This window comes from Aethalodelphis obliquidens, unplaced genomic scaffold (assembly GCF_003676395.1).
Source record: "Aethalodelphis obliquidens isolate GAN/ISIS:26980383/991018 unplaced genomic scaffold, ASM367639v1 scaffold11, whole genome shotgun sequence".
In the NCBI taxonomy this organism is placed as follows: Eukaryota; Metazoa; Chordata; class Mammalia; order Artiodactyla; family Delphinidae; genus Aethalodelphis; species Aethalodelphis obliquidens.
Window position 1 is genome coordinate 14,965,710 of NW_020837955.1, and position 14,625 is coordinate 14,980,334.

The 14,625-nt window shown below is 39.5% G+C and overlaps 1 pseudogene; it reads left to right on the forward strand.

Moving 5' to 3' along the window:
• Positions 1–601, forward strand: LOC113623642 (60S ribosomal protein L17 pseudogene; annotated as a pseudogene).
• Positions 602–14,625: the final 14,024 nt, after the last annotated feature.

Sequence of the window (14,625 nt, forward strand, 5' to 3'; positions counted from 1 at the left end):
GGCTGTGGTGGTTCCCGACTCCGGAGGTCCGGTGTCTTCGCGGTGACCTCTAAAAATGGTTCGCTATTCACTTGACCCAGAAAACCCCACAAAATCATGCAAGTCGAGAGGTTCAAATCTTCGTGTTCACTTTAAGAACACTCGTGAAACAGCCCAGGCCATTAAGGGTATGCATATCCAAAAAGCCACCAAGTATGTGAAGGATGTCACTTTAAAGAAGCAATGTGTGCCATTCCATCGTTACAATGGTGGAGTTGGTAGGTGTGCCCAGGCCAAACAGTGGGGCTGGACGTAGGGTCGGTGGCCCAAAAAGAGTGCTGAATTTTTACTGCACATGCTCAAAAATGCAGAGAATAATGCTGAACTTAAGGGCTTAGATGTAGATTCTCTGGTCCTTGAGCATATCCAGGTGAACAAAGCCTCCAAGATGCGGCGCAGGACTTATAGAGCTCATGGTCGGATCAACCCATACATGAGCTCTCCCTGCCTCATTGAGATGATCCTTACTGAAAAAGAACAGACTGTTCCTAAACCAGAAGAGGAGGTTGCCCAGAAGAAAAAGATATCCCAGAAGAAATAAAAACTTATGGCCTGGGAATAAATGCTGCAAAAAATAAATGCAAATAAAAGTAAAAAAAAAAACCAAAAAACTATATATGATATAGTGTATATCTTAGCTAAAAATGCAGGCTCCACAGTCAGATTTAGGTTTGAATCCCAGCTTCTTACTTACTACTGTGTGGTCTTGGACAAATTTCTTTACTTCTCTGTTCCTCAGTTTCTTTTACTGTTAAATAGGAATAATAAAATTTCTGCCTCATAGGGTTATTATGAAAATTGTACGCTTTCTAAAGGGTTTAGAACAGTAGTTGGCCCTGGTAACCATTCAAGAAATATTAATTAAACAATAATGATAGCTAAATGTTGTTTATTATTATTAATATATTAATAATGTTGTGAACTATTATTATTAATATAATATTATAATATATATTATATTATATATTATTATGTAATGTATGACATATTATTAATATATTATAATTATATAATATATTGCAATTAACTGTTATTATTCATAAGTATATCTAATTATACTTGTAAATATATTATTGATCAGTCTATCACAGAAAAAGAGCCTGGAAGGAAATATACCTAAATATGTGGAATTAAGATTATGGATTACTTTTCTTCTTTTAATTTTTCTAATGAAAAAATATATATTAATTTTATCATGAGAAATAAGTAATATTTTTTAAAAGAGAGCTCATTCTATCTGCAAAAGCATAAGACTTCTGTTTGAACTATAGACCACCTTGGCCCAGGGTTTCTCACGGCCTAGTTTAAGAACCACTGCTGCTCCGACACTCCTCACTCAGGCTTGCCCCAGGTAGTACGAGGCCATAAAGGGCTAGCCGTCCCAGCAGGCCCAGATTCCCATGTGAGTTGCTTGGTAACTGGGTAAGAAATCTGAGCGTGCTGTCCTAGGCAGCCTGTGGACTGACAGTAGAGTTGGGGTGCAGGTCCTCTGAGAGCTGTGAGAGGGCTATTGCCTCCTGGAGCTTTCTCTGGAGGGAGAGTCTTCTTCCTCTGAGACTGGCACTCCTCAGCCTCCCCCCACCAGCAGTTGGACTTGGGTCCTCAGAGCAGGGCTCAGGTCAAGTAGCTTGGGACCATTAGCTTTGTGGGTACATGATCTCCTCCTCACCTGGCACTTTCTACCTTTTGATGTCTTTGAAGTCTGCGCCATGACTGGCCTGATCAAAAGCTCCATTTCTGTTTAGACTTTCTGGAAGTCCTTTGCATCCCTGTTCTTCTGTGATTTCCATTGGCTTAAGGCCACTTCCCTTTCCAAGTCTGGCCAACCTTCTGGCAGAAGTCCCTCTACAATCAGCAATCTAATCTTATCATATAATATTATATATTATATAGAAATAATACATATTATTTAAAATCATATACATATATCTTTTTTCACATTCCTAGTTTTTCATTCTAAGAAATTCTCAGCCACTAGAAAACTCTACATACATTCACTGAAATTTCCTCCTGATTGTGTAATATCCCTCCTCAAATTGTTCAAGTGCCCAAGTAGCTAAGCAGAAAAGGGCCCCAGTTCTGCTGCCTCTAGGGCTCAGCAGGGCCTCCACAGGCCTTTTGACGTGGACACTTCCCCTTGGGGCCCTGCCCTCTCCTCAGCTGCAAAGTCAGCCTCCAGCAGCTGCCTCTCCACTGTACCTGACCACAGCTTGCTCAACTACCTACATCTCCTTCCTGGCTCTTGAAACAGTTCACTCTTCTCTGCTGCTCACTTGCTGTCCTCCTACCTGTTTCCTTGCCCCGCTGAACCCCCTCCCACTCCCTTCCTCAGCAGGCAGGAAAGAGCACTCTGCCTCACCTGTTCCTTTTTCCTTCATTCCATTGACTCTGTCCATGCAGACTTCCCCCTCTCTCCCCCCACATTCTCACAATTTCTTTTCTAGTTTGTTGTTGCTGTTATTGTTGTTTTACTTTTTAACATAAAACCAGTACATACTTAGCAGGAGATAGTAGGTAAGCCCTAGTTAAGTTAAGGTTCTGGGGTTCTTCATCTTCCTGGATATTGACTATTGTCTGGGACTGGCTTAAAGACCCAAGAAAAGGATTTGAAAAATCCACTCCATCTCCTTAAGTGTTCCACATTCACTAGAAAAATATTTTCTTAAGGGCGAAAATGAGAATTGTGAACGTAGTGCTGACTAAGATCCTTTTGAGGTCCATGGAGCAAATGCATTATTCCTCCTGTGTTAAATTTACCTGAATAGATTAAAATTCAGGAAACTATAGGCAAAATAATAATAATGAATACTCATTGCAGAAAAACTAAAACACAACAACGTCAAAAGGCAAAAATAATAACGGGCTGCAACTCCATCAACCAGCAACAGCACTGTCACAATGCAGTGCTTTCAGGCTTTCCTGATGCCTACATAGAACACAGACTGACAATCCCTCATCTATAATTCCAGAAAGTAAAAACCTCAGGAAACAGGAAGCTGTTTCTTGGTTTTGCTTTTGTTTTCTAAGTCTGCAGCAAATTTCTTTGGCCGTACAACCTGATCCTGACTGATGTGATGCTATTTATAGTCTTTAGTTATCCCACTTAGTGTGAATAGTCATGGTTCACTGCAGAAATTTTAATGGGTTTGGCTGTGAATTGCTGCTGCCTCAGACACACTGAATGTGTTCCGTAAGTAGGCACCTTTGTAAAATCTGAAAAATTCTGAATTCCAAAACACCCCAGGGGTCAGAATCTTGACCTGAATACTTAAAAGAAGTGATGATAATAATAATCATCATGCTGTATGACGTTTACATGCTCCAGGTACTGCTAAGCACTTTGCATATATTAATTAATTAAATTCTTAAAACACCCCCATAAGGGGGGTACTATTATCTTCATCTCTATGTTACACGTGAGAAAAGGGATTATATTGGACCTACTGTTTTATCGCTTGCTTTCTGCACGTAATAATATGTCTTGAACATTTTTCACTTCAGTGAATATTAATCTGCAGTCTTATCTTTAGTGACTGCATTGTGTCCCATTGTGTGACTGTGCTGTCACTTAGCCGGTCCTCTGGTGTTGGACATTTAGGTTGTTTTCACACTCTTTCTCTTGGATTCATTTCTCTGTGAGATCCTTCAGTACAGACCAGCCAGTTGTTCCTCTCAAACCTTTGACTTTGAGGAAAGCACATGTCTGTACTCATTGGCTCCTTGAAAGGAAGCCCTTTCTGCCTCTTGACCAACTCCTCTTACATTTTTTATTTTTTGTTATTCTAACAGAAATGTGCTCACATCTCTGTATGCCCCTGTCTGATTTCCTGGTGTTTGGAAAATCCATTCTGCCATTATTGGGGCAGGATCTGAAATGGTGTGTCTCTCACTTCACGAAACACGGCCTCTTCTGTTTCCTGCCCTTAACTCCTGGCAGTTCCACTCGACCTACTTCCCTCTTCCTGTGACTTTGTTTCAGAAGGTCAACATGTCATCTACATGAGGTCTGAATCCTATTGCCTAACACTAAATATTTAGTCAAATTAGTCCTTTTCCAGTGTCTTTTAATCTTACTTCTTTTCCCAGAGCTGGTACTGAAATCTTCTCATGCACTTGGGTTTATTTCCTGTGGCAAATCACCCCAAAGTGAGGAGCTTAAAACAACACAAATGTGTTCTCACAGTTCAGGAGGCCAGAAGTACGAAATTAAGCTGCGGGCAGGCTCTGAAACCTAGGTTTTGGCAGAGCCATGCTCCCCCTGAAGGGCTGGGGGAGAATCCTCCCTTTGCCATCTCCTTGGTGGTTCCAGGAGTTGCGTGTTGGCTGCATAACCCAAATCTAATTCTCCGTCTTCACATGGAGTTTCTGTCCCCATGTCTCCTTTCCATGTCTCTTGTGAGGGCACTTGAGATTGGATTTAGGGCTCACTGGATAATCCAGGATGATCGCATCTTGACATTCCATCTGCAAAGACCCTTTTTCCAAATTATGTCACATTCACAGGTTCCAGGAGTCAAGACGTGGGCATATCTTTGGGGGGGCACCATTGGATCCACTACAGCACCCCTCTTCCCAAATCTAGGGATTAATTTTTTTCTCTCCACACTTCACACTTCACACAGGTGATATCTCTTGCTCTCCCAGTTCCCATCCAGCGTAGCCCATCGCCCTCGGAGATCATTCATTCACGTGGAGCTCATGGGGATTAAACAATGGCCATGAGAAAAATGGTTCCTTTCTTCTGCTGATCCACAAAAGAATCCCAAACCAATCCTTTCACATTCATTAAATATATTTTCTTTAACAAATTAAGTGTTGTTACTTATGCTAAAACTATGGACACTTTTTCTTTACCCTAAGGACCAAAGTTTACATCCCAAGCAGGAGGAAATTATTTCCTGAGTGCCTACAATGTATCAAGTGCTGTTATATTACCTTGTTTAACTCTCATAACAACCCTGAGTCTTACAGTCCATTTTCTCTGCTTTAGAGAATAGAAAACTGAGGCTCAGAAAGGTTAAGGAACTTGTTAAAAAATCACATAGTAACTAGCAGGACTCAGCTTTGTCAACCCCAATAGCCCTTCAATCTCTCTACACCAAACTGCCTTTCAGATTTTTATGGGTACATGAGCACAGAGACAGTAAATGACTCAGAGGTCACTAATGATGGCAGCAAGACCAGAAGCTGGGTCTCATCTGCCGGTTCACTGTCCTTTCCATCACACCACACTGTCCACTCAGAATAGAGGGTGTCATTTGAGCTGACAGAAAGACATGCACCCTGACTGAGCTCAGAAAGTGCCTGAACTTTGGTGTCGGAGCCTGAGTCTATTCTGTCTTCACTGCTTGGTGACAGGCGCTCCTGGACCAGTCATTGGGCACCTTTGAAGCTCAACTTCCTCTTCTGTAAAATGGCATGATAATGAGACCCACCTCTCTGCACTGTTGCAAGGATTAGATGCATGCTAAAGCACAGGGTGCGGAGGCGCTCCTCAAGTGGTAGCTGTGACAACTCTGTATATTGCAATCCAATGTCTCTTTAAAATTAAAGTTCTTTTAATTACAAAAGAAAAAGTAATTCATGTTTATAGTAAAGAGTATAAAGTAACACCTCGCCACTCCCCAAATATCCCAGTCCTTGTCCCTAGAGGTAGCTATTTTTAACAGTATCTTTGGTATGGTTCCACAAATCTTCTATTCATTTGGACGTATATATTCATTCATTGCACAAATAGGTTCATACAAGTTCACAGCTTACTTTTTACTAAGTCATTGTCCCAGGTGTGTTCTCCAGGAAGCAGACTCTGAGACAGACTTTAGTGTGCAGAATGCTTACTAGGAAGCACCCTCGGAAGTAACATCTGTGGAAGGGAAGGAAGGCAGGAACAAGAGTGGACAGAAGAAGTCAAGATATTGGACAGCTTCAGCCAACCTCACTGGAGCTCCAGAGTTAACTAGACCATCAGAATTGGCCCATGCCATGTTGGTCCCAAAGGCCTGGGCTTCAGCCCTTCCTCCCTTACCCCCACTATCAGTAGGCCAGCCTGGGTAGGCACACCCTTGGACAAGGCAGCTCTCTGCAGCTGAAGCCATCTGTGAGGGGGATGACAGCTGAAGCTGTTGCTGACAGCACTCCCTGCAGCTGGATAAGTCCTTCTGAAGGGGTATCTATCAGCACATTCTGGTGTCCACTTCAGTAACATTGAGATGATTTAGCAAGACAGAGCCTGCAGCTGCCCACAATGCCACAGGAAAACTCTGATGAAATAATGGTATACAACTGCCCTGGCCTATTAGTCTAAGAACTGGAAGACCCACATCCTGTAGACCCAGCGACTTTAGCTACATGGGGCTGTGTTAGCATGAAATTAGTTTTATGTGAGTTTTTACTGTCTGGGGATAGTCACCTCACCTTGTCTTCCCCTTTTGACAGCAGAACTTTTGGTTCCTCTTTGGCTGGGAATATGGTGAAGGGCTGGGGGAGGGGATGCTATTAAGTCTCAAGACACACTTCTCTGACAGTGAAAAAGAAAGTGGCTGAGGACTCCCATCCTATAAAAGACAAGCACAAAGGGTCATTCGTGTACATGACAGTGGGCCCTTTCTGTCGACTGTCCCTTTCCATGTCCTTTTAGTATTTATCTTTGTTCAGCACGTGCTGAATCAAGTCCCAAGGTGAGAATCTGGAGCCACTGCCACATCGTCTGAGAAGATAGATGCCCAGGCTACGCCCACAAATGGGCTGCTACGTAACTCATCATACCCAAATGGCGGTCCCACACCTTCCCCTCCCTCCCCTCCGCCTTCCTCTCTCAAATGTAGGCATCCACTCATCCATAGAAAGCCAAAGATTGGGAGAGGGTAGACTAGCTCCATCCTGGGGACAGAGACCTGCTTGAAAGCAAGAATTAGGCTTTAATCAGTATTACTGATGGGAATATACCATTTCCAACCATTTTGAAAAACAGTTGGGTGGTTTCTTATAAAGTTAAACACCACGAGAGCCAGCCATTCCAGTCTTAGATAAATGAAAACCCATATTCACATTGGGATTTGTACATGAATGTTTATAGCAGTTTTATTCATAATAGCTCAAGTTGGAGACAACCCAAATGTCCATCAGATGAAAAACTGTGGAATACTAATCACCAGTAAAAAGGAATAAACTATTGATACACACAAAACATGAGTGAACCACAGAAACATGCTGAAGGAAAGAAGTCAGACATAGGGGTATATATTGTATGATTCCATTTACATGAAACTCTAAGAAGTCAGTTTAATCTATACTGTCGGAAAGCAGACCCATAGTTGCCTGGGGCTAAAGATGGAGGTAAATTGACTATAAAAGGACATAAGGGAAATATTTTATATCTAAATTATGGTGGTGATTACATGGGTATATAAATTTGTCAAAATTCATTGAACTGTATACTTTAAATAAATGGATTTCATTGTATGCAAATTAGCCCTCAAAAAGTTGATTTAAAAACAAAGTATGTAGGCAAGTATATTAAAGAAAAATATAAAAACTAAATGAAACCAAGGGGTTTAACTTTCCAGCTATTTTAACGTATTATAATTTATATCAAAACTATTGGATAAATAATAGAAAAGCTATTAATATAAATCATTCTATTTACAAAGAAGTATAATCCCAAGATCATCTCAAAAGGCACTAGGAAAGTATTTAATAAAAGTTAAAACTCACATTCCAGAAACAAAAGAAAAATGAGTAGAAACTAGTAATAGAAATTCCTTGACTTGATAAAGATTATCCATCAGGAACTAAGATGTAATGGTGAAGCAAGTATTTCAATTACAAGTGCCATTGTATTAGAGGATCATTCTAAAGGATGATCCTCCAAAGAGGATCACTGAGACTCAACAAAGGAGGTACATACCTCCTAGGAAACGTTCAGGAAGAACGGGAAAGCATATTTGGTTAACATAATGATGGGGGTATGATAATGGTAAACATTGGGTAGTGGCCAAAGATACTAGATATTTGCAATACAAGGACACTTCTATAGATCAAAGAACTGCCCCACAATACACACAACTTTCTAATGTCTTACTACTCTGTATAAACACAAGGCATGTTCTGCAAGGACATAACATATAATGAAAATTTTCCAGGAATAAAACTACGACATAATTCGATGGAGTATTGTACTTTGCTTTTTCCAAATTTTACCAAGTTGTTGACTATTTAGAAAAATCTTGTCACCTGTGGCACCACTGTAGATATTTGAATATGACACATCTGTATTAGTCTAAATGTAGAGTTGTCACATTCCCAGTGATAATGTTCATAGATAGAGGCATCTGCAACTTTGTTATGACTGTTGGTGAATTTGTGTGCCAAACATTTACATATTGAAATAATACTATCTTATCATAAAATACTTTTTCTTTATTTCTCCTTACATTATGGCATAATACTGATGTTTAGAAATCATGAGATTAAGTGGTTTATATTACCTATGGATTTCATTTCAGATTAGTAAAGATGCTGTTACATAATTTTTATTGTAAGTATGATGGAATTGAGAACCATAGTTCTAGTGCAACAAGCAAAGTAACTGAAGGAAAATATAGGAAAAGAAAAACAGAAGCTGTTTGTCAGAGATACAATTGTATTCTTAGAAAACTTAAGAGAGTCAACTAAAATCTATTAGAATTGGTAAGAGAAATTACTATGGTAGCTTTTATCCTATGACTGTAAAGGGTCTGATTGACTGTGATATAATAAGTATGCAATGGTTTTGTTTTTCTTGATAAATATCACCTTTTCTATGCAAGTCCCACTCCCCACCCTAACCCGACACTAGCAGGGAAAGGGTGGAGGGTGGTGATGAAGACTAAGCATTGCCCATGAATGTCTCTTCTGCTACACGCAATGATTTCACTCCCAGTGGTGGTTATTTCCTACAGAGGTGCAGAGAGGAGCTGGTGAGTGGGGGAGAGCGAGGCTAAAGTTCTCCTTCTCCCCCTCTCCCCTCTCTGTTCCTTAAACCAAAGCTCTCAGCAAAAGAGGACTAGCCCACAATATCGGATGGCCTGCAGGGAGGGCTTTGCCCCTGGTCCTAGTTATTCTCTGTTGAATCCTTTCCCATTCTTGTTAAAGAAAAGGAGGGGGAGAGAAAGGAAAGGAGGAAAATTTTTAAAAGAAAGTAGAAGAATTTTTTTTTTTTTTTTGCGGTACGCGGGCCTCTCACTGTTGTGGCCTCTCTCGTTGCGGAGCACAGGCTCCGGACGCGCAGGCTCAGCGGCCATGGCTCACGGGCCCAGCCGCTCCGCGGCATGTGGGATCTTCCCGGACCGGGGCACGAACCCATGTCCCCTGCCTCAGCAGGCGGACTCTCAACCACTGCGCCACCAGGGAAGCCCAAGAAGGACAGTAAAACAAAGAAGAAAAAGGAGTATATATGCTTAGAAAAAAGGATATTATACCAAATGTTAAAGTACTTGGCTCACTTGGAGGGTGGAAGAGGTTGGGGGGCGTCACAGATGACTTTCACTTTATACAATTCTATATTATAAAAATTTTACAATATGATCCAGAAACTCTACTCTTAGGTATCTTCCCAAGGCAAATGAGAACATATGTCCACACAAAAAAAATCCACAAATGTTCATAGCAGCATTATTTATAATAGCCAAGAAGAAAGTCAGACAGAGAAAAACATATATGATATCGCTTATATGTGGAATCTAAAAAAAATGGTGCAAATGAACCTATTTACAAAACAGAAATAGAGTCATAGATACAGAAAACAAACTTATGGTTACCAAGGGGGAAACGGGAGTGGGGGAGGATAGATTGGGATTGACATATACACACTACTATATATAGAATAGATAACTAATAAGAACCTACTCTATAGCACAGGGAACTCTGCTCAATACTCTATAATGACCTATATGGGAATAGAATCTAAAAAAGAGTGGGTATTTGTATATGTATGACTGATTCACTTTGCGGCACAGCAGAAACTAGCACAACATTGTAAATCAACTATACTCCAATAAAAAATTTTTAAAATAGCCAAAAAGTAGAAATAAACCAAATGCCCATCAACTGATGAGTGAATAAATGTGTTATATCTCATATGGTGGAATACTATTAGTCAATAAAAATAAATGAAATATTGATATGTGCTTCAATACAGATGATCTTTGAAAACATTATGCTAAATGAAAGAAGTCAGTCACATATTATATGATTCCATTTATATGAAAAGTTCAGAATATGAAAGTAGATTAGTAGTTGCCTAGGTTGGGGGAAATGGAGAGCAGGGTGGGAAGTGACAGCTAAGGGATATGAAGTTTTTTTTTGGGATAATGAAAATGTTCTAGAACTGATTGTGGTGATGGATGCATACATCTGTGAATATACTAAAAACCATTAAACAGGTCAACTATATGATATCCGAATTATATCTCAATAAATTTTTAATAAAAACTTTACAAAAAACATGTACTGTTTTATACTAATAAAAAATTAGTGATTTTAACTATAAAATGTACATATCATCATATAGATTTGTTATATATTAAATATTCACCCTCAAAATATCCAAAATATTATAATAGGACTCTGCCTTGAGTCCCCTGGATAATTACTTTCATACATGGGTAGGTTATCTAACAAAAGCAGGAGGGAATACAATATATTGCGTGAGCCAAAAGGTGCCTTCAGTTTTTTAAGTAAAAATAAAAGACACATTTTTCATTTTCACCAAGAACTTTATTGAACAATGTGTTCAGCCTTTTGTTCCACTACCTTCTGCCATTTTTCAGGCAACTTCATAATTCCATCTTCCCAAAACTTTTTATCTTTTTGAGCAAAGAACTATTCCAGGTGTCTTTTACAGCATTGGGAATTGACAATTTTTCCATTAAGAGAATTTGTAAAGACCGAAATAAATGGAAATCCGAAGGTGCACTGTCTGGTGAATACGGCGGATAAATCAGAACTCCCCAGCCAAGCTGTAACAGTTTTTGCCTGGTCATCAAAGAAACATGCGTTCTTGTGCTATCCTGATGGAAGATTATGCGTTTTCTGTTGACTAATTCTGGACGCGTTTTGCCGAGTGCCGTTTTCAGTTGGTCAACTTGGGAGCAGTACTTGTTGGAATTAACCGTTTGGTTTTCCGGAAGGAGCTCATAATAGAGGACTCCCTTCCAATCCCACCATATACACAACATCACCTTCTTTGGATGAAGACCGGCCTTTGGTGTGGTTGGCGGTGGTTCATTTCTCTTGTCCCACGATCTCTTCTGTTCCACATTGTTGTACAGTATCCACTTTTCATTGCCCGTCACAATTTGTTTTAAAAACAGAACGTTTTCATTACGTTTCAGTAGAGAATCGAATGCAGACATATTGTCAAGGAGTTTTTAATTTTCGCTTAACTTACGTGGAACCCAAACATCAAAGCAATTCACATAACCATGCTGTGCAAATGATTTTCAACGCTTGATTTGGATATTTTGAGTATGTCGGCTATCTTCTGCGTGGTATAACATTGATTGTTCTCAATTATTGTTTCTATTTGATCGCTTCAACTGATCGCTATCAACTTCAACTGATCTACCCAACCATGGAGCATTGTCCAGCGAGAAATCGCCAACGCAGAACTTCGCAAACCACTTTTGACACGTTCGATCAGTCACAGCACCTTCCCTATACACTGCACAAATCTTTTTATGCATTTCAGTTGCACTTTTACCTTTCTTGAAATAATAAAGCATAATATGTTGAAAATGTTGCTTTTTTCTTCCATCTTCAATATTAAAATGGCTATACAAAAATTCACCAATTTTGAGAAGTCTTATTTTAAATGCACGCTGATATGACAGCTGTCACATACAATCTAACAAAATTGTTTCGAATGAAGTTAAAGACAACTAAGTGCTACTAGAGCCATCTTACGGAAAAAAACGAACAAACCTTTCGGCCCACCCAATAGTACTGACAAAAAGAAAAGAAAAAGAAAATCAACATACAGCAGTGAACAAAAAGGAGAATCCAGAAATAGACTTAGCTAAATATAAAGCCATTACTGGATATAATATTGTAAGCTTTTTAAAACTCTGGGGTGAGGACACTATCTTTAATGAATGGTGCTGGAATAATTAATAATTTGGGGAGGAAATTAAATCAGATTTATACCTTACAACATACTGTAAAAAGGTACTCCAGATCAACTGAAATGTTAAATATAAAAATCATATTAAACAAAATAAAAAAGAAATGAGAATGGAGTATTCATTAGATCTGTGGAGGATTGGTAACTTTCTCAACTCTAAATGCAATAAAAAGGTAACACTAAAGCCAGGTATTCAAATACATAATTTTTTTTCATTTTTAAACCTTGACAATTAAACAAAATTAAGATGAAAAAGCCATTAGATTTATAATTACTTACATAAGTAAAAAATATTTATTACAAATATGGCAAAGGAGTAATAGAAAGGTCTCACTCTAGCTATTTAGAAAAAGAAAAAAGAACCCAGTTGGTAAATAGATAAAGGAAATGAAGAGATAATTTGCATTAGGGGAATTAATAGTAAATAGACATACAGAACGAGACTCATAATTGCTAGTAATCAAAGAAATGAAAATTAAAGCAACTGCATTCTGAACGCTGGCGCTACTGTACCAACCTATGTGGTTGCCTTGGATTCTGGACCCTTGCTTCAGCTAATAGACCTTCTTTCCCCTTCTCTCATTTTTGCAGAGCTAAATTAGTGCTCAAATACAATAACCTCATGGTCTACACAAGGTTAAAATTATCTCCCGTCGTTTCCTCTTTTCCCCTACCTTTGCGCCCCATATTTTTTTCTGGAAAAAAAAAGTTATTGAACATGTGTAAAAACACACTGCCTCTAATTCTCCTCCCCCACCTCCTCCTCCTCTCCTTTCCCTTTCCCTTCCCCTTCTCATTCTTTTTCTCCTTCTATTTAAGTATAAAGTTATTAACCCACAAAGCATACATAGTGAACTTTTTTAACCTATGAGCTACCAGATGTCTCATGATCCCTTCAGACCTGCTTTGTCAGGGCTATTAGGTGGCTCCCAACCCTTGTCTTGCAAAAAAAAAAAAAAAAAAAAAGGCATTCATTGTTTTGTTTTTTTAATCATACTGTTAACCAAAAAGCAAAAATAATTTAATTATAATATTTGATGCTAGCACTCTGGTACAATTGCATACTACTAATGGAAGCAGAAAATGATCCAAAGCCATAAAACTATGTATTATTTTATTCTGTGAACACGTGTGTATGTGTGAAGATGTTCATTATAGTAACATTTATAATGGCAAAAAAAAATATGGTACTTTTCAAATATACAGCAACAGGGTAAGAGTTACACTGTGAGCCTGTCCCCTTTCAAAGACTGATTGGAATAAGGACAGACACCTGACACAATCCATTAATGAGCCAGTGAGATATCATCTGTGTGACGTGGTTAAAAAAAAAAACTGAGCCTATTAGAGTCTCTCTCTTTTAAATTAAGCAACACCTATTGCCCGTTGAGTGTAGGTATTAGAAGTGGACTGTCATCTAGACCAGTGGTTCTCTAACTTTAATGTGCCTGAGAATCACCTGAAGGGCTTGTTAAGATTGAGGAGCTTCTGATTGGCTAGGTCTGGAGTGGGGCCCAAGAATTTTCATTTCTAACAAGCTCCAAGCAGTTCTGATGCTGTTGGATCAAGGACCACACTTCTGAGGACCATTGATGAAGACACTGCCAAGGTGCAACTATTTCTGGACCACGGGCAAACATATGTGCGGAAGGGAGAAGGATGGAGAAGACCACAAAGGGAAGCAGAGATCAGCCGTGGTTCCTGACTACTTTCCAGTTCCCATGAGCCCAGCTGTACTTGAGTTCCTCATTTTAGATTCTACTGGACTTTTCTGTAATCCTTATACTAAAATCCCCTTCATTTGGCTGGAGTGGGTCTCCTTGCAATGTAAAAAGCTTGCCTAGAACACAGCTGAAAGAGTATTGTGTCCTCCAATAGAGACAATGTTCATTATCCCCAACTCCATTCCAACCCACTCCCTGGGTTACCAAGGTAACAGGTTGGTATGTATCTTTCCACATCTTTTTCTAAGCTCCATATACACATATATGCAAGGATTTTACTATTTGTTTTACAAAAATAAAATTGTTCTGAGTTAGAATTCAGATTCTGCTCCTATAATAGACCAACATATCTGTGGCTTAAACAAGATGGAAGTTTACTGCTCTCTGGCATAACAGTCCCAAGGTGGGTGGTCCAAAACTGGCAAGGCAGTTCTGTTCTCTGAGGTCATCTTGGAATCCAAGCTTCTTCCATCTTGCGGCTTCACCATACTTGGGAGTTGCTTCACCCACATTTTCCAGGGTGGTTCACACCATGTCTGTATTCCATACAATAGGAAGGAGAAAGGTGGGGGCAGAGGGTATTCCTTTCCTTTAAGGACAGATTCTCAAAAACGCAAGGATCGGGCTTCCCTGGTGGCGCAGTGGTTGAGAGTCCGCCTGCCGATGCAGGAGATACGGGTTCGTGTCCCGGTCCGGGAAGAT